The sequence below is a fragment of the Amblyomma americanum genome, chromosome 1 (assembly GCF_052857255.1).
Source record: "Amblyomma americanum isolate KBUSLIRL-KWMA chromosome 1, ASM5285725v1, whole genome shotgun sequence".
In the NCBI taxonomy this organism is placed as follows: Eukaryota; Metazoa; Arthropoda; class Arachnida; order Ixodida; family Ixodidae; genus Amblyomma; species Amblyomma americanum.
Window position 1 is genome coordinate 202,174,113 of NC_135497.1, and position 20,245 is coordinate 202,194,357.

General features: G+C 47.5%; 1 protein-coding gene across 2 annotated transcripts in view; it reads right to left on the reverse strand.

The window, feature by feature from the left end:
- Positions 1 to 20,245, reverse strand: part of LOC144114504 (G-protein coupled receptor dmsr-1-like) — a 662,808-nt gene that overhangs the window by 498,282 nt on the left and 144,281 nt on the right. The window lies entirely within an intron of this gene.

Sequence of the window (20,245 nt, forward strand, 5' to 3'; positions counted from 1 at the left end):
CGTACATGTCATTTATAACATTTTCTTCGCGCGAAACAGCGATGTTCTTTTTCTCCTTATTACGCCGTCAATAGTGTTTCTTCCCTTTTTTTCAACGCTGTCTGCGATGCCCTTGTATAGTTAGCTAGCACTGCTTTCACGGCACTCCAAAGCGCCTGCGTCCCACTGCGGTTCTGAAAGTAAAAAAGAGAAAAAAGCGGCTATTTCTAGCAACACCTTCTACAACCCATAGCCGCGAGCAGGGCAGTGGATGGTGATCCACACTGTTAAAGCAAAGCAGATTCATCACAGGAGGGTCTTATACTAATCGAGTCCCAAATAGAGAAACGCCACACTCTGGCTGTGAATAACACCGTAGCGAAGGGCTTCTAGATTAATTTAGACCGCGTTGATTTCCTTAGCTTGCACATAAATTTTAGTACGCGCACTTGTTTTCAAACTGCCGCAATAGGAATGCAACAGCCGCTGCCAGAAACTGAATCCACCACGTGACCCTCCGCGCCAAAATCTAAAGAAGCAGTCAAGTTCCCCTTAAGAGTATGACGCGATAGCGTTTAAGGAAGCCTGTACGGTCGTTTGGGGGTCCCCTGATGAACCGTTTTGCAAAAATAGACACACTTTTTGCGATCGCATACTACTTTAATACACTTCATGGTCCATATTAACTGCTGACGCTAAACAGTGACCCTATTTAGCCAAGTGTTTCTGTAATGTAATTCGCCTATTGTGCGATGCAAGGTCCCCGTTGAAGGCCTGCATTTACCTCACTGAACTAAGGAGGAGGAGGAGGAGGAGGAGGAAAAACTTTATTTGGGCCATCACTAAGGCACCCGGTGAAGAAGAGTGCTTGCTCCGCCAAGGCCTGCTGATTATCTGCCGAGCCCGAGTGAAGCCAAGCACTACAGGAAGGAGGGGGGAGGGCAAGGTAAATAAGGAGAAATAATGGAAATGTTAGATGAGTAAAGAATGTGTCCTGTGTCTACCTTGACCCCTGGACAGTTGGGACAGTGACACTGAATGAACGTCCGTCCAGTGGTGTAGACGTTCGTTCATTGTCACTGTCCCAACTGTCCAGAGATCAAGGCAGCCAAAGAGCCAATCGTGTAGAGGTAACAGAGAACAACAATCCCTCAGTGGTCTAGAGGTAGTGTGCCCGCCTCCCGATCCAAAATACAGCGGTTCGATTCGCTTTGACCGCCTTTTTTTTATTTCCAGCGAAGTTGCTTTTCTACACCACTACCCTCTGGATGAATCAGAATTTTCAGTCACGCCGATGACCACGGGTTTTCCGCCGAACAGTACCTTAAGTTGAGAGAAAATTGACGCCAACCAATATTTTTAACTTTACCCAACGTTTCGAGACCAACTCGGTCCCTTCTTCAGGGGTGACTAAAGTGTGCCAGCAGCAGCAGCGGGTTGCTGCCTTCGCTCTCCCTTTGTTAGCACGTGGCGCAGTCCACTAACGTACGGGAAGGGGAGCGTTCCTGGAGTCCTATTCATCGCCACCTTTGGGAGCCGTATGTGCCATGACTCCGCATGTCTCCTCTTGAACAGGTTTGGTTCCACGGCAGAGACGCTGACCTCCTCGATGGCTATCCAGTGGTCTGCGCTCTCGCAGTGTTCGGCGTCGCAGTGTTCGGCGAGGGGGATGGATGCGAGCGTGCCAACCACCGGATAGCCATCGAGGAGGTGAACGTCTTTGCGTAGAACCAAACCTGCTCAAGAGGAGACATGTGGAGTCATGGCACATACGGCTCACAAAGGAGGCGATGTATAGGACTCCAGGAACGTTCCCCTCGGCGTACATTAGTGGACTTCGCCACATGCTAACAAAGGGAGAGGAAAGGCAGCAACCCGCTGTTCCTGCTGGCACACTTTATTCACCCCTGAAGAAGGGACCGAGTTGGTCCCGAAACGTTGGGCAAAGTTAAAAATATTGGTTGGCGTCAGTTTTCTCTCAACTATCTCGAGAACCCAACCAGACGGACTTCCGTGGAAGATGTTTTCGTTCAAAACAGTACCTTTAGCGCTATCTCGTTGAAAAAATTGTCAATGACTAGCCGTTGCAACTGTGGGAGATTATCAAAGGCGCTGTGCGGGTGTAACATAAGAACTGTCTCGAAACAAGCAACGCAGGAGGAGCATAATTTCCGTTGAACAAAAAAAAAAACATCACTCAAGTACTGCAAAGGTGTGGTGTGCACAAGGCTGCGGTAGCTTCTAGAACAATTAGCTGCTCTAAACGTACTTTCGGCGCTGTACATTAACACTTTCTGTCGTTCATATCTAACATTTTCGCAAACCAATGCACGATGATGCACATGACAGCAATTCATCACAATCCATGACTATCATCAAAATCTGCCCCAAACACATTCAGCAACATTTTGTACGCGTTTATTTCTTAGGTAACCGGCACACCACGCTGCAGCATGCACTCCTTAGGCCCGACACTACGAATTCGTTCGGTCTGAGGCCGGAGAGGGCCGCCGGTTTAGCCGCAGACAGCTTGCGAACAATTTCCGTAAGGTTAAAAGTCATTCGCAGGCCGAACGAATTCGCAGTGTCGGGCGGTGAAATTCGCAGCATGTGAATGGGGCCATAGAAAGACTGGTGCGTGTCCAGCAGTCCCGATATTCTAACGCAGCAATCTACCATCACATATAGCTAAAATTCTCTACCACAAGGCCACCACTGCGGATCACACAAAAACAGTCAACTGCGAAAAAAAAAAACTTATCTGAAGAATGCCTACCGGATGGTACTACGTCGAACGTGTGCGTCTATATGCACAATAGGGTGCAGCGTTTGCCAAAGCTGGAGATAATTTTCTGTGGCGAACACGGTTTCTTTATCCTGATGTGCTCGGGGACAGAGTGAAATTCCATCGTGAGAGCTACACAACCAATCTGGTTTCATTGGTACAAAGAAAAGAACAACGCGCGTTTCATCTGCCGGCAACCTCAGTAGCAGTAATGGGAAAGAAAAAAACCTTATGGCTCCTTTATTCTAAAATGCCGAGTAGCTCTTTAGTTCGAAAGGTATTAAATATGTGGCATTTTCCTTTCTGGGCTCCCACTTTTGCGAAATATAAAAGATAAAAAACAGACCGAACGATTGAGGTTCACTGGAAACCTGACATTGGGAAATAAAGAATGCGGAGGGTCTGTTGATAGGGAACTCTTCATTAATTTTTTTAGTCACCTATCACAGCAGACGCCTTCCTTATAGTTTTTTCTTCTTTTTCTTGTTTTCTTTGCTGTTTCGATGATCTCTGCCTTTCGGGAGATTTTTACTTTGCACGACAAGGAAATCAAAATGACTCTTGTGTGCGTGTGTGCCTGCTTCCGTGTGTGTGTGAGAGAGAGAGGCAGACAGGAAAGGCAATAAAGATAGTTCTTGGCGCACCCGTGACCTCAAAAAGTGGGCTGCACTATTCGGATCATTGTTCTTTACAATTCAGGCCTTTGTCAGTCAGTACACGAAGCAACTTCTGGCGTAGGATTGCACACGATTTTTCCCCCTTTTTTTTGTTAATGCACGCTTCTTTTCTTCGCTCTATGCTGCAATTTTTTAGAACCATAAAGTGTAGCTCCATTTTGAATGAACCTTCTTCCGATTCTTCCTTTCGGCATTCTGTTGGTCACAACCACCTGTCCTAGAATAACACTACTAGCTATTACTACGAGCTCTTAGCTCACATGCCGCTGCGACCAGTAAAGAAGGGATTTATGGTGTATAGGAAAAGTGCCTCTGCGAAATATGGCCTCAAGGTTTGTATTTTCAGCTGATTCTGTCCCCGATTCATTCCTTTGCTTCATCGCCACCGTTCCACCTTGCCTTTGACATTAGCGCCTGCGAAAGACGCCATTTGCTTGCTATTTTTTCTCACGTTAACGGCGCTGATAGGGGAAAAAATGAAGGTATCGAAGAAAGACTTTAAAAGAAAACTCCGCATGAGGGCAGTTTTAGGATCGACATGCAAGTTGTGAGATCAACCTTAATGTTTAGAACAATTGAGCAAACCTAATAAATAGAATTGGTTTGATCATATAAGGTTGTGGCCAAATCCTGTTCTGGTGAGGAAGTGGGTTTGTCGGTTTTGGTCACCGAGCTCAGGCCGCACCCCAGGCCTGGTTGTGCAATTCCATCGACACACGGAGTTTTCTTTTTTTTTAATCTGGTGGAGACTTGCGCGGCACCGGGATTCGAACCCCGGTCCTCTTAGGTTTTTTTAACGTGCACTGACATCGCACAGTACACGGGCCTCTAGCATTTCGCCTCCATTGAAATGCGACCGCCGTGGCCGGTGACGAACCCGCGTCTTTCAGGTCAGCAGCCGAGTAGTGTAACCACTGAGCTACCGCGGCGGCTAAATCGCGCTTGTTTGCGAAATTAACGCTTCCACCGTCATTCTGGCTGTTTATGGTTTGGACGACAATGCGCTATCAAGAGTTGCTTGATGCTGAACGCGCGTGCTCTCGCTGTTCTTACGGACTTTTTCACATTTGCCTTTTTTGAGCGCAGCCATCTTACCATTGGACTGTGCCAGCAGCGTTCTGATTGGCGGATTTCACACAGGCATCTACTGCACATGCACAGCACAGTCCAACACGCACGCGCGCTTAATCAAGCTGTGAGCAGTAAAAACGTCTATACTATCTGGTCTCATTAACGCGCTGCTTCAGTTCGGGTGAAGTCCCGCAAGGCTGCTCCGCAGCCCGCGTGACACCATGCCTGAAAACTTGCTGGCCGTTCGCTTCTTGAGAAAACTTTGCGCGGGCCGCTTCTCTGCCCTCGGCGAGCTTTATCTCCCGGCTCGTGTGAGTAGAATGGAAATAGAAGCACAAGGCGCGCCAAGCAGCACCTGCTTGCGTGCAGTCGACGACGCCGTGCTCGCCGACTGGGCGAAACCGAGGGAGTGATGATCTCGCATTCCGTCGGCAGAGACCCACTAGGCCTGTTTGCTCGAACGTGCTTGAGACGGCAAGCCAGGCTTAGTTTAGCGACTGGACGTGCTCCGCGTGTGATCCCTGCAGGAGGCTCCGCGCCGATATGCTGGGCTCAGCGCTTGAGTCAACTCTAGTACGGCTTTCGGCGTGCCGTAGCTAAATTAGTCACCGCCGCACGGAGAGACGAAATTATATGAGAACTGCTGCGTCACTCGGTACGAGAGCAGCGACTGAGCAGAGGCATGCCGCGTCTGTACTGCGCTTGTTTAATACTTGTCTTACGATGACGTCGGGGCCAAGAGCGGACGCTTCGTGCCTACGTGGCGCATAATTGCGTTGTTTTCGAGCGCTCTTTGACGAACGCAAACGGGCGACGGCTCCCCAGGGGAGGACCTTGAACCTCAGTGACAAAAGTTGCACGGTTTGAGCGTCTCCCGCGTCAATAAAATAAAAAAACGCATTTACAGAGAGGTTTCGACTATCTAACGCGAATTTCTGTGGCAGCTCAATTAGCGATTTTAGAACGAGCAAATAGTTTTTCCTGAAATGCCTTGCGAAGGCATTCGTTGTTCCTTCGGCTTTCACTTGCCTCTAGTGCCTCCTTGCCTCCGCTTCGGCGGCACATGCTGCTGAATCATTTCGCCTACGTAACTGAGCCTCGACTGCCACCTTAGGAACTCTAGGGTCTTGTTGAATCCGCCTTGCCTTGCTTGTGGCTTCGGCTGCAGGACGAGAAGGTGGTCATTGCGGGCTCTGCACTTCCGTTCGGGACAACCGGAAAGCTTGTGCGTCCAAGACACACCGTTTGTGCATGGCATCTGAAGCAGTGTCGCTGAAGGACTTATTAGTCAAGCGGTTTTGTAGCGATAGCTGCATTACGCTAGCATTTCGAGCCTTCAGCGTGTCACCCCTTGAGCTGCGTGGCGGCGTCGTGGCTGGTCACGTGGTGCGGAGCAGCTGCCGGCGGTGCGGCGCGCCGGCGAAACCGAGTGGGGGGGGGGGGGGGGGGGGGGAGAGAATGGAGAAGGAAAGTGGCGGGAGAGAGTGAATCCACGTCCAGGGACGAAGATGAAGAAGGAACGCCCAGCGCAACGAAGCGGCGAAAGACTGAGCTAGCAATTCGATTGAGCGAGTTCCACTCGGCCAGCTGTAGCTATCGCGTCACTCCAGGTTTAACCAGAGCTAGACCACAGCCATTTTTTAATTCAAGCACGTCACATCGTTGCGTCAAGCGGTGCGGGGGAGACCAACCGCTCGCTTCGATTGATCCCTTGATGTGATGCACACCGCACTTGCTTGCTCCTCTCGCCACGCACGCTTCAGCCCCCACAACTCTGCTTTCCTTCTTTCTCTACGCTCTCCTATTTTCACTCCCTCAGCTCCTCTCACTCATTTCTTCTCCAGAAGCTCGACTGCCAAACTGCGAGGGTGAAAACTGAGCGCTACCGGGTCGTTTACAGAGGATGAGTAAAATAAAATGCGATATAAAGCTCGCTGGTAGCGAAACCGCCTCAAAAACTTTTTTCTCTTATACATGTTCCGGAGTTCCCGGGTTCGAACCCGACCGCGGCGGCTGCGTTTTTATGGAGGAAAAACGCTAAGGCGCCCGTGTGCTGTGCGATGTCAGTGCACGTTAAAGATCCCCAGGTGGTCGAAATTATTCCGGAGCCCTCCACTACGGACCTATTTGTTCCTCTCTTCTTTCACTCCCTCCTTTATCCCTTCCCTTACGGCGCGGTTCAGGTGTCCAACGATATATGAGACAGATACTGCGCCATTTCCTTTCCACCAAAAACCAATTATTATTATTATTATTATCTTATACATGTTTCGTTTTGTTTTTTAGCCGAAGATACTCGATATCGGTTTTACTTCGGCCGCACTTCGTCTCGGTTTCCTAACGCATCTGTCGAACGCTAACAAATGAGGGCCTAAGGTTCTAGAATAACGGTAGCAACCGGACAGCCGCAGCTCCTTTGGGAACGGCTGACTTCCGCTGTGAAGCGCTAAACCTGCTGCCTTGACGCCCTTTGGGAGTGCTGCCAGACGCATCAAAGGAGACTGAAGCGGCTCTCTTCGGATACATGGGGCCAACGCCATTCAGAGTTGTAATCGAACTCGGTGGTATGATTCCCGGCCGCGGCAGCCTCATTTCGATCAAGACCAAGTACAAAAAACACTCCTGTGCTGGGATATCTGTGCACGTTAAAGAAACGCTAGGTGGTAAAAATTAACCAGCACTACGACGCGCCTCACTGCTGACTCCCCAACATTGCAGAATAAAAAAGTCAATTCACCCCTTTTTTATTTTCTTTCTGCCGGTAATAGCAAGAATTAGTTGCACCGACACACGTTGTATCGTTATCTATGAGTTCTTAGAGAATGGCTATGACTTCTTAGAAGCGCTAAGAGGAGCCTTCACCACGGATATTAATTTTTGATTGACATTGTTTACAGTAGCTCATGCTACCACCGCGGATGTGACGCGACCACTGAGCACTTCCTATCATACTGTCCATGTTTCGACAATCAGCACCCTCCTTCGCGAAGCACATTGTGTTCAGGGAATATCCGGAAACGAAAGCTTTGAGTGACTGGGCAAACCCGATACCGGCCCTTAAAGACCCAAGAGCACGCGTTGGAGCCAAACACGAAGTATACCAGGGTTCGCTGGCTGCTCATCGTTATAATGTCCGTTGGCCGTCCTTCTTTCGAGTAGCCGGTGCTCAGTCCCTTTTTCCTCTTGCGGATTTGAGCGTCCGCGGCGCACAAAAATGATCACCCACACTTATGGCTCCACTAGCATCTCAGGAGGTCTCTGAGCACGCAGTTTATCGCGCGTTCACCGGGGATTAAGTGGCGGTCTCATGCACTCGATCTAGGATATTCGCATCATCCGACAAAAAGCCAGTTTAACGCGAGGCCAACCTGTTTATCTTGCTTCGCTGCTATATTTCTATTTTGTTTCAGCACCTATTCATCCACCATTCGTAAATACTGCACGGGACCATACAAACGCGGCATTCGTTGTACAAAGGCAAGGCAACCGAATGCGCACGTAAAAGTGGACCCGAGAGTAAACGGCGGACGGATATCAGACATAACCGCTGCGATCACTGATAATGGGGCAAATAGGTGATGGTCTTGGACGCTTCCAGGGCGTTCACGGGGTGGTCGCGCGAACGCACCCAGTACTTCCTCCAATATCAACAGGGTGGCGTGATAATGCGCTCAAAAACGCGCACCTGGTTCCAATTACATCTGCTTCCTTTTGTGCGGCGTGTTCCAATGAACGCATCTTCAAGCGACAGTTTGTGTGTGTGAGTGAGTGAGTGAGTGAGTGTGTGTGGGTGTGTGTGTGTGTGTGTGTGTGTGTGTGTGTGTGTGTGTGTGTGTGTGTGCGCGTGTGTGTGTGTGTGTGTGTGTGTGTGTGTGTGCGTGTGCGTGTGCGTGTGCGTGTGCGTGTGTGTGTGTGTGTGTGTGTGTGTGTGTGTGTGTGTGTGTGTGTGTGTGTGTGTGTGTGTGTGTGTGTGTGTGTGTTCAAGTATGACGAAGTGCAAAGTGTAGAGGCACGCGTGTTTTTCCGACCACTGTGCTACTGGGCTTAAACTGTTGATAGAGCACTCTTAACGCGTGTACGATCCTTACAAGTAGCTAAGAGTCATAGTGAACGTAGTAGTTGTGTCAAGCAGCACTTATCGCATGCTATAAAATGGGCGCCCAAACTTTTCCCGTAGACACGTCGATAGGACTCAGGGGTAGAAGCAAATGTTTCAAGGGTGAATTACGTGTTCTAGTTGCTGCGACAAAAAAACTTCACCGTATTTTTTTTTAATTCGAAGACTTCCCATGAGGCCATGCGGCCCAGGAAGATTTTGTCAGTAAGCTGAAGTAGGTCGTGGAGGCTGTTCTCTTCCAGAAACCTGAGAACGATCCGGCTCTTAGCAAGGAAAGGAGTTCCCCTCTTGTTGTTGTTTAAGTCGAATTTCCAGTAATCGTATGTCCAGCGTTCCGGGGCAAAATGTTGTCACTTCTTCGCTACAAGAGGTGCTGAAGATCCACCTGAGCTCCCGGAGTGGAACATTTGGGGACGTGTGCTATACACTGCATCTTCCTGAGAGCCCGATCGGTATGTCACTGACAGGGTAAGGGCAGCCCTTGCCGTTATTCTTCTAAGGCATACCTTCTGCTACCTCGTAAAGTTTTTATTGAGGGGGTAAATGCACGGAGGAATTAGAGCACGTGTACTTCTCCTTACAGAGGATGAGAAGATGGAAAGAGCGGAGCGGAGATCAAATGGGGTGCAAGTGGAAAGGCACTCGTATTTGGGGCTTGGATTGAAAGTACGTCTGCTTTCCTCTGGTTAACATTCTGAGTAACTTCTTGTGTCCAGTGCATCTCTATACATATAGTTGTTTTCATGTTGAGCGCATGTATCTCTTCAGTGATGCTTAGAATATTCATGACAGTTATGAGGCATTTAATAGCCGCTTAGAAGTTCATGTACATATGGGCTTCTCTTATAGATGCTATATAACTTATAGTCTCCATCGAATCACGTACAGCGTAGAGCTCCATCCCGAACGGGTCCGGGTGGCTCGAGATTTATTCCCGATGTGTTATTAAATCATAATGTGTAGGGCTAGCAGTCGCCGTTCTTCCGCCATTTTCTATGAACTATGCATCTGCATAGGCTGCACACGTTCCTGGATATATATCGGATACTGTTCGAGTTGTCCGGTTTGCTTTACAATAGAGCTCGGTGGTCTTGTTTGCGGTTATGTGTATGCTCATGGAGCGGAGTCTATCTTTTTCGTTAACTGTGATGTCGCCTATTTGTATACAGCTGCAACGAGCGTAAGGTATTTTCTCTTGAAATGCTTTTGTTACCCATCGCTGTTCAATAAGTTCTGTCATATTCCTGGATAATCAGTATGAGTTTAAATTTTTCCAAGGCCATATGGTGCGCATCCATTGCTATTAATTGTTTTTTAGCGCCACCCATTTTCGTCTTGTCTGTCGATGGATCTGATCCTTGTATAGCAGCCTGGGTTGAAGTGCTGAACGTACAAGACGCCTGGCCATCTCTGTTCTGGCCCCCCTGCACCCCTAGGTGAGCTGAGTTTGATCAAGTGCCATATAGTCGCTGCTGCTTTGTGCTATGGAGCCTTGAAGTTCCCTTGCATGACTTACGTATGTCTAGCGCAAGGACCCTCAGATCATCCACATCTTTTAGTCTCATGTTACCAGTTTTGAGCGTGAATCTTGTAGCTTGCAGTTTCATTCTTCTGTTACTGCTTGCCGCGTGAATCTAGCTATAGACTACTGTGGCGACAGTTCCAGGCCGGCTTCGCAAACGTAAACGTACTCCTCTAGTGTGTTGAAGGCTTCATGTAAATGAAAGTTCTGCGTCTAAATATGTGTTTAAGTGGGCCATATCATGACATCAACGGCGTAAATCACGAACTGTATATGTGTTATATTTCCTAATTTCCAAGCCAATGGTATGAACGCTACATTAAGTTGTAAAAGTGCTAAGACTAGGCCTTCTGTTATGGGTTTAGCGTGCCAGAGCAACTCAGGCTGTGAGGGACGCCGTAGTGAAGGATTCAGGAAATTTCGACCACCTAGGGTTCTTAAACGTGCATTGACATCGCACAGTACACGATCCGCTACAATTTCGCCTCCATCGAAATGCTACCGCCGCGCCCGGGATCGAGCCGGCGTCTGTCGGGTCAGCAGCCGAGCGCCATCTCCACTGAGCCACTGTGGCGGCGGAGACTAGGCCTTCTGGAAACCCACTATTTTAAGTGTAATTACAGATTTTTTCGCCCTAATCCGAATACAGATTTGTCCTGTCCTTCAGCAAGTTATGAACAACGTTCGTGATATGCAAGGGAATGCCAAAATCTTCCATAGTCTCAAGGATCTTCGCATGTGCCATATTTTCGTATGCTTTCGCAACGTCCCTAACCACCACCATGCGTGCAAGATGGCTATGAGGCGACACATGCATGACTTTTTCAGCCAGTGTAGCCGATCCTATTTTCGTGCCGATCTTAGACCTAAACCCAATATGTTGCGAATGGTATTTTGGTTACTTTCAAGCCCCAACAATAATCTCATGGCAACCATCTTCTCATAAATTTTGCAAATTCTGGACGTTAGTTATATACATTCTCAATGATTGTATGCTGGTGGGAGGTTTCCCAGCCTTTGGTATCGGGTCGGCGACCGAGTGTTTCCACTCTCTAATTTCCCCTCTTTGTCAGACCTCATTTATGACAGCCAAAACAGCATCTATAGCTTCTACTTCTATGAGCTTAAAGACTTCGTATTGAATATTGCCATCTGTTGGCGCTGTTCTTTCGCTTGCTCCTTCTAGAGCAGCCGTGAGCTCCAATTTGTTAAATATTATTAGCGCCTTGTCCACCGCGTCTTTCGTTGGTGGTAGGGTGGGAGACTGCGCATGATTTAGAAAGTAAAGAACTGCTGCCTGATCTGCAAAATTCTGCGGTGTCAATTGTAGGGTGAGTCGGATACTTTAGACGTGATATTTAATCTGCCGCCCTTTTTCCGTGCCATTGAAAGTCCTCCAGAGGGCTGCGTTGTCCTTTCTTCTGCCTGTACTTCTGCATCAGTCTGTACATCTCTGATGTGCCAGTTTTTTCCTCATGGCAGCGTGCCTAAGACAGCCGTCGGTTGACCGCTATCTTTCTTTGAACGTCCACAGCGTGCCGAATAGCCTGTATCTCTGCTTATTTGCTTCTGCGTGGCCATATTTGTATAAAGTTGAGGTCGGAAGTTGACTGGTCCTCATTTGCAGTTGTATTGATGACGTGATCCTTGAGAACCTCTTGTAATGTTGACGCAAGCGTAGCTGGAGTTACTGTTTGGGCCGCACTACCCTGCCGAACATCATCTCAATGTTGTTAAGGAGACTTTTCTTCGGATTTTCATCATTTGTGTCAATTTGAAAGCTACGTTTATGGGGGTGTGATCGCTACTCCATGCATCTATAATTGTGCTTCCCAGTCTGGTGCACCTGGACTCTTCCACCAAGTCAGATCTGGAGGGTGCACTCGTGTTGCCGGCAGCGTTACCACCACGGGTTGGTTTAACATTGTGAACCTGATGTCTGTACAACACTGTGAATTTGATCCCCTCTTTCATAGTCATGGTCGTATCCCCAAGCTGTGTGCGGAGCGTTAGTGTCCCCGCCCATTAGCACAAGCGCTCCGGAGTATGTTAGACAAATGCGTTGAACCCATCCGAGATTGCCCAAAAAGCACAGGTAATTGGCAAAATATTAAAAAAGCAAAGGCTGGTCCTACAAAGCACCAGTGTAAAACCAACCCTTTCTAATGCTGGGCCAATTACCTGTGCTGCTTGGGTGATTACACTGACACTAGCATCGGTGGTGCTTTATTTGAACGCGTATGTGCAGCAACGACTGTCAGCTGACTGTTTCTCCACCTGCCTAAATAAACTTGTTCGCCCTTATGTATAGATAGCCGCATTTCTTGACCTTTCTGCCTCTGCTCTCACTCCTTTATTAGGGATGGAAGGGCACTGGTACCCCTTATGTCCTGTGATGGCACACAACCAATTATGTTGTTTTATCAGGAACGGTGTGAAGCTCGCCGTACAGTAACTTTGCTCCTATCTTCCCAACTTTATTCGCGATCCCTCTATGGTTTCACTGTTTTATCCTTGGACGTTATTTCCTGCCGTGGCTAGCCGTCGTGTACATTGTTTTGAATAAGTTGTGTTCGCTGATTAAGGATGTCGGCCCGAGGTTCTCTGAGAAAAGAAATTTGACGTTAGCAATTTTTCAACAGCAGCAGAGTAGCCACGCGAGCTTACATGATTTCCTATACTAATGGAGACAATTGTTCACGGGCGACAAAGCTCCAATCTTGCGGTCAAGGTTGCATTGCCACAAACGAGGCTCGTTGTTTTCAATCATAAGCGCAGGAAGAGGAACGGAACTCGGGAAACAATGTTTGTCGAGGAACGGACGATTGTCGACTCTATGCTGACTGTTTTAAAGTCGCCTTCGATTTGTCTCTTACTAAGTATAGTGCTTGTTGTTCATAACGCAACATCCATTATTTGAGACTATCACCTCGTTAGTACCGCTGTTGTCTCTGTATCAGGAATCTGTTTTGGGAAACCAGGATTATAAAGCTCCTTCGATCAGCACTGACGGCGTCACTACGCGATGCACTATTACGAACATTGACTGTGCGGATGCGGTTCGCTTGCTCTTTCCGTCTGCGGCTGGAGCGCTCAAGCAACGCAGCGCACCAGCCTCCGGAATTGCCGCCTCCCGCTGACCGGATGTATCGCCAGTGACGTGGGTAGCGCGAAACACCGTAGATTCTCCCCTCTGCTTATTAAAGATGTTTTGCGCTATTAATTGCACAGCTTGTCGGTCGTAGAATCATGACGAGACTTAGCTCGAAATTTATGTGGATCGCGAAAATCCGCACGAAATTCACACGCATATACCGCCATAACCAACGCCCGTGTTTTCCGGGAATAATTTTAGTGACAAGTCTGTCATGAAACATTTCCGCACCTGATTTCTGTCGGTAAGGCTGCACCTTGCACTAATATACGATTGCCGTGTTCTCCGCGTATGAGCATTTTCTTCCGCTCCTCTAACGTCGGTTCAGTTAGTACCCCTGTGGCACGGCAAGCTAAAGTATAAAACGCTTCGGTGTGACAAAGAGGCAAAACTTTAACTGCCAGTCAGTCACGCATCGGGCGCCGCTACTGCAGTAGTTCGTGCAATACACGTGTATGTAAAGATAAACACTAACGTTTTCAAAACCCTAGTTGGTCTCCATTTTGAAAGACGTTCCTTTCCCGCATTTTGCCGCTGACCTGAAGGTACCAGCACCAGCCCGGGTTCGCAATTGCCGCTAAGAACCGCCTTGACAATTACACTCAGTGATGTAACTGACTGTTCGTGATTTCAACTGGCGCCTAAATTTGTGCAATTAACTAAACGGGCGATTTGTAGTCTTGCAGGCTTGCGGGCCTGGCTGTACACAAGTACAAGGCGACGTGTGACGTAGTAAAATACAACAATTCTTTTCTGCGATGTTGTGTGCCTTCCACCGCCACGGCTAGTTTCTGTTCTGTTGAAGCTCAATGAAAAGTACGGCGTACAAAGAAGAACAAAAACATTGAACGACACTCTGCACGAAAAATATTAATGAACGTTCTGTAACTCAAGAAAAAGGGCTCTCTAGCACAAAGGGAGATGCGTACGGCTCTTGTAAAATAAGTGCTTGGGATGAAGCGCCGCCCACCAGATGGCCTCGATCGCCTGCGCGTCAGGTGCGCAGCGAGAGAAACGAACGTCGTTTTGCGAATTGCGGAGGTGCTTCATATATCGGCAAGCACAATTAATCGCATTATTCTTTATTTGAGTGGTCGATGACGTCACTGTGACTGCTCTCAATTCAGGCAGCAGCGCCTGTGAGCGCATCGCATTTCTCTGAGTCGCCTCAGTTCGTTTTGGGATGTGCGTGACTGCTGCCCGGCAGAAAAGGAACGAACCACTTCAGGGGAAAGGACGCCAGAAGTGAAAGGTCTACTTAAAAGGTTTAACCTGCATTACTTGCGCTTTTCTCGCCGCGATCTGCCACCACGTGCCCACACAGGGAACCTAAGACTTTTTGTTTCTTCTTTTCCATGTTTTTTTTTTCCCGACTGCCCTCTTCACTGCCCAATTGCCGTCTCGGTATTCGACAGCCAGCATCGCTCTAAATCCGGCGATAAGCCGGCCGTCAACATGGGGGGATTTACGGCGATATTTACAGGCAGGGTTTCCCAATAGGGATTAGGCTTCAGCCGTGACTAGCCGTCTCGCCAAAAGCACCGGCGTTGCGCGTGAACGCTCGATATAACCGCTGAAAAAAATAAAACCAGGCGCGACAACATATGGTCAGCTTGCGCAGTGCGTGTCGGTCCCACGCACAATTACTGAGCAAACACTGCGTTAACTGACAGATTGAGTAAGCAGGCCGCTGTTTATACAGATAAATTAAATCGCTCCCTTTCTTCTAGCTACACGCTTGTGGTGCAGAACGTAGAAATTCTTCGGTGATGTAAGCTTCTATTGTGGTGTGTCGACAACCTGAGCATCAGAACACGAAATTAGTGCCGTGTTCTTTACTTCTACGCTCTTTCTTCGCTATTCTCGGCCAATGAGCGAAATGATCTCTAGCAGCGTTCGAGCTATGGCGCCTGCTAGCCAATGCTCAGCATTGCGCAAGTAACGTTACGCTGCAAAAACTCAATCGTTATGTCGTTTGTTATTTCTGACCAAGGAGCCTCGCATGTGTAGACAGCCCTAGCTACTTATCACCAGGAGGTACAAAGCGATTGTCGTTTTACAGCACAGGTGGTAGCAGTAAGCTCTGCTACTTTTCTAGGCAACGTATCTAAAAAAAGGTTTTTGATACTCACGCTCGTAGCATAGACTATACTGTCGTCTCCCGCAGTAGGCCGTTAAGAAGATGGCATAGGCGGCATCAAAGAACTTGTGCGCGGCGTAGTTTTGAAAAGCACCGTCATCTGGGTGAAGCAAAGAGAGCTGTCAAATCTTCATTACACTAAAACATCACTTCAAGTGACGTCATTTGAAGAACTCTCAAGCTGACCGAATTTTCACAAAACTCCGCCCACCGAAAACTTGTATACAGTTTGGCAAATGTCGTTCAGGTGAATGAATTTAAGCACTCTGCTTTTAGTTCAACGAATATTTCGAATGCATTAACGTGCTTCTTCATGGTCAGAAAGCATTCCCTCCACAGACATGAAGGAAATTTCTTCGATGAAACTTCGGGCACTGCATTTCAGAAGCTGCGCAGATTGAGAAACATCGCAGGGCCATAATTTAACTTGAAAATCTTCGGCATCCCAGTCAAAACGAACTACAGGATTCTAAGATAGAAAATTTCTGTAGTCTGTAGTCTTGTATTTTGGGCATGTCTTGTGTAGTCTGTCTTGTCTTCTGTAGTCTGTCTTGTCTTTTATAGCCCTGTCTTCTGTAGACTGTCTTGTCTTTTATAGTCTGTCTTCTGTAGTTTGTCCTCTCTTTTGTAGTCTGTCTTGACTTCTGTAGTCTGTCTTGTCTTCTGAAGTCTGTCTTGTCTTCTGTAGTCTGTCTTGTCTTCTGTAGTTTGCCTTGTCTTCTGTAGTGTGTCTTGTGTAGTGCTCGTACACTGTGTAACAGTCGTTACTGTCACCTGTCAATTAACACAGGATTTGTGTTCTGGAGTAGGCTATGCACAAAAATGCACAGCTTGTTAATGGTCGCCTGTCAACACAAGCTATGTGTATTCCAGAGTAATTCGTGCACAAAACCACTAGAATTGAAATGAAAATGATCAATATTTATTTACTGTTTTGTGCTTTTTTTTCGAGCTTGCTGATGCATGCTGCCCAGCGTTGTCCTGGCCGCAGGTTCCTAGATACATCGCAAATGAGCCAAGATTAATGGTTTTTGTCTTGGCTGAAAAACACAAAAAATAGAGATCACCGCTGCTACCTGCGCAAAAAAAATGTGAAAGCGTTGACGCCTCCTCGACACTGGTCGCCTTTCAAATTTGGCGCTATGGTTGTTATCTCGTTGACTTGATTGGTTACCAATTAACTCTTATTTTACCCTCACTTCATCCCAGCAACGATTTCGAGTTTTCAAATTTTCCTCCATGGATCGTTCCTGCCCACTCACTGAATACTTGCCCAGTCTAATCACGCGTTCATTGCCTTTCGCTTCTCAATAATTACCTAATTGCCTCTAATTTATCATTATTTTTCCTATCTCCTGGTTAAGTATAGGACACTTATCACTGGTCATGTGATTGCTCATTTCGAGTTTTCAAACTTGGCGCCAAGCTTTGGCTTTGTCCATACTTCCAGTTTTTCAAACTTGGCACTACGCTGTAGCTCCACCTACTTTCAGCGTTTTCGAATTTTGCGGCACTTTTTCTCTGGCCCAGCCACTTTTTGGACATTTTTGGCTGCAAATAATTATCCGATTATGAAATTTTCTTTTCGAGCAGCATCCTCACATCATCCTCTGCCAATTACACAACCAATCGTATGACGCTATCTCTTCTGAGTTGCCCACAACTGCTGCGGACACGATCCCCGGCAACATAGCCTAGTAAACTAACTTTATTCAAAATGTTGTAATACTGAACAAGGCTTATGACTGGCCGAGTTGGTACTGACTCACCTTAAAACCAGCCAGAACACACAAGAAGAGATGAGCTCAAGAGGCGGGACTAACAAAAATTTAATTGAAGATTTTGATTATTTGATTTGTGAGAGTTTAACGTCCCAAAGCGACTCGGGCTATGAGGGACGCCGTAGTGGAGGGCTCCAGAAATTTCTACCACCTGGGGTTCTTTAGCGTGCACTGACAACGCACAGTACACGGGCCTCTAAAATTTCGCCTCCATTGAAATTTGACTGGTGCGGCCAGGATCGAACCTGCGTCTTTTGGGACAGCAGCCAAGTGCCATAACCACTGAGCCACTGCGGCGGCATCATTGAAGGAAAGCCGCAAAAGAAGATCCGCGAAGAGATACAAGCACACAATAACTCAAAGCAGTGAAAGGGCGAAGTGCAATCAAAGGTCACTGGCATACTAATGAATCATCTAAAAAAGCAAATTCCTTACGGTGAAGGTTTTCCGATGGCTTAGCCACACGTGTCCTTAGCCTTACCGATGTAGTAAGCCTCAACTATCTACCGACAGATTTATCCCTTCCATAAACCACTGGTGTGTCGTGGAAATTAGGCGTGCAAAGAGACAGGTCATCCTCAGATTTGCATTCACAAGATTTAGCGTGCAGTGCCAGATTAGAATTTGCCTTCCCCCTAAACAGTGAAAGTGCTCAGTCAGGTGCAAATTCAGATATCTGCCCGTCTGCCCATATTAGTTGCAGCCATAAGGCAGTGGAACGCAATAAACTCCATTACTTTGCAAGTGGTGAACCTTTTTTTGTGACACTCTCCATTGTGGACAAGTACCCAGTTTTATCAAGCCTTTTTAATGGCGGCGCAAAGGCCTCCTGTCTTGCACTTCGCTGTTAAGACAACAGCAGCATTACGCTTTCCCGCGACTTTCTTGAGACTGTGAAATACTGTGGAGGTAAGGTGTATCAGCATCATCGGAGTATGTGCTCCTTACCCTCGAGCGAGTGAAAACATACTATGACAGGTTGTTGAGATGGGCAAGTGGGAACCCAGCTGCTTGGAAACCTGCTACAAGAATGCGTCCTCAGCAGTGATGGCATGACTTATCTAAAGCTGATGTCATGCACACGAATGCACAGCCATCAAGTGTTTCCATCTTTACTGACCTTAACCAGCGACAAATACACCTCTTCACCATCCTTCCCCAACAACGAGTGGTCCGACTCGTAGCTAAAAAGAGCCTTCCCTCGATCTTTAGCTGTAGCCCCGACAAACATATTCGTCCACAAAGCGCAAGTTTGCATCAAGAAACTGCTAACGGTTCTGCTTAGACAATTCTGATGTAAAAGACAGGCCTTGACCACATGCCTTAAAGACGCCTAAAACATCTTGTGCCAACTTATCTGAGCCTTCTATGTCCAGAAAAATTACAGTCATGAACATAACGAAATGCTACTATGCCAAGGTCTTCCAAACAGGGCTCTAATGCCTTATCGACTTTAGACAAAAAAATGTTGCTGAGCAAAGCTATGACCTGCGTGTAAATACCGCCCTGCCAACTGACAAATGCGGATTTGCAGTAAAAGGACAACAGCCTCAAGAAGCCAGCAACCGAAATCACGCAATCATCTGTAAAAGCATGTTCATTGTTCCCCCTGATGCAGTTTGCACATGCCTCAGAGGTCTATCATGTGACAATGAATAGTGCAGGCCCTCCATGTCGATGCTCACTGCAGAGCACCTGCCCAGGTTCCTGTCCACAAGAAACTAGAACTCCACAGAACTCCACATTTGTGAGTTGGCAAGGCGGTATTTACATCAGAAATCAGGCATATGCAGAGGGTCCCAGGTTGCACTGTTCCTCCGCGACATTCTTCTGTCCAGAGTCGATACCGCATCAAAGCCCTGTTTGGAAGGCCTCGGCATAGTAGCATTTCATTATGTTGATAGCTACCTAATTTTTTTGCACAAGGAGGGCTCAGATAAGTTGGCACAAGACGTTTTAGAAATCTTTAGGCATGTGGTCAAAGCCTATCTTTTACGTCTGAATTTCACTAAGCATAACCGTTTGTAGCTTCTTGACTTAGACCTGCGCTTTGCGGACGACCACATATGTTGGCGCCAAAGCCCAAGATCAGGAAGCCTCTTAGCTACGAGTTGAACCACTCGAGGCTGGTGAAGGACAGGTTGGCAATCACATGCATCACGACCGCTTTATGAAAGTCATGCCATCACAGTGCTTAGAATGCATTCTCGGAGCAGGTTTTCAAGCCAATGGCACCTGGGTTCCCACTTGCCCATCTTGCACACCTGTCAGAGTGTGTTTTTACTCTCTTGAGGGAACGGAACACCGTTCACATGATGCTGACGTAGTTGAGCAGCACAAAAAGACGGGCTCTATACCTTACATCCACGCTATTTCGCACCATTTCAAGAAAGTTGCACCAAAGTATGATGTTGCTGTTGTCTTGACCGCTAAAAGTAAGGTAGGAGCCCTTTGCTTCTTCGTTCAAACTAGGCTTGATACAACTAGGAGCCCTTTGCTTCTTCGTTCAAACTAGGCTTGATACAACTACGGGTAATCGTCCGCTATGCACAGTGGCAGATAAAAAATGTTCACCACTTGCAAAAGTAAACTGGTTTTTTGCATTCCACTGCCTCGTAGCTGAAACTACTATGGGCAGACAAGCAGATATCTGAATGTGCGCCTGGCTGAGAGCACTTTCACTGTATAGAGAGGAAGGCGAATTTTCACCTGACACTGCACGTTCAATCTCGTGAATGCAATCGGAGGACGACCTTTCTCTTTGCACACCTGATTTCTGCGGCACATCAGTGGTTTTGGGAAGTGATAAACCTGTCCTGACATAGTTGAGGCTTACTACATCAGTAAGGCTAAAAACAAGTGCCTGGCTAAACCGTCGGTGAACCTTCACTGTAAGGATTTAGTTTTTTAGATGGTTTACTAGTACATCAGTGCCTTTCGGTTATTTTTTGCCCTCTCACTGCTTTCGTGTCTTGCGTGCTTGAATCTCTTTGCAGGTCTTCTTTTGCCACTTTCCTTC